Consider the following 891-nt stretch of genomic DNA (forward strand, 5'->3'; position numbering starts at 1 on the left):
CGAGGCCTGTGACAAACTGGGTCTGTGACAAACTGGGTCTGTGATAAACTGGGTCTGTGACAAACTGGGTCTGTGACAAACTGGGTCTGTGACAAACTGGGCCTGTGACAAACTGGACTTTGACAATGACAAACTGGGCCTGTGACAAACTGGGCCTGTGACAAACTGGGCCTGTGACAAACTGGGCCTGTGATAAACTTGCAAACTTCTTCCCTCCCACCAGTATGACAACATTTAGAGAACCTTCAAACTCCTGCACATTGTATTCTAGAACATTCCTTAATAAACACTAATAAAAAATCCCAGTCGATGGTTTCTACAGATTATAAAAAGTTTACAGCTCTCGCAATATCGCTTTTAAAAGCAAGTCTGTCAGTTTTTTCTAATCACAATAGTATGTTTATTGAACGTATGTTTAGGGAACCTTTAGGACAAAAAACATTTGTTCATTATAAAAAATATTTTTTGATAGATGTTTTACCACTAAAAAGTGTCATTGGAAAGCTGTGACGTAGGCCACATGAGTATGCAAATAAATGTGTGTGAGAAGCGGGAAGTGCTGTGAACAATACCATTTTCCGCGTGATGGAGATTTATAGTATTTTATACAAATTTGTGAAACAAATTTTTAAAAAATTCGGGCCTCAATTGTTGTTGAAAAATATGATTAAGTTCAGACAACTTGATACAAACTGCTGTGCAAAGTATGGATGACATTGATTCACCCGTTAAAGAGATATTTGAGGATAAGTTGTGCCGCGAATTTTTGAGCGCACGATAAGCGTAATCTGCCTTTGTAGAGTTCTACTTCCGCCTTTTCCTCCATTTCTTTTTTTACACACTCAAATCCCGAAAGTAATATAATATTCCACATTACACCTCCCCCCCCCT

This window comes from Aplysia californica, unplaced genomic scaffold (genome assembly GCF_000002075.1).
Source record: "Aplysia californica isolate F4 #8 unplaced genomic scaffold, AplCal3.0 scaffold00193, whole genome shotgun sequence".
NCBI lineage: Eukaryota > Metazoa > Mollusca > Gastropoda > Aplysiida > Aplysiidae > Aplysia > Aplysia californica.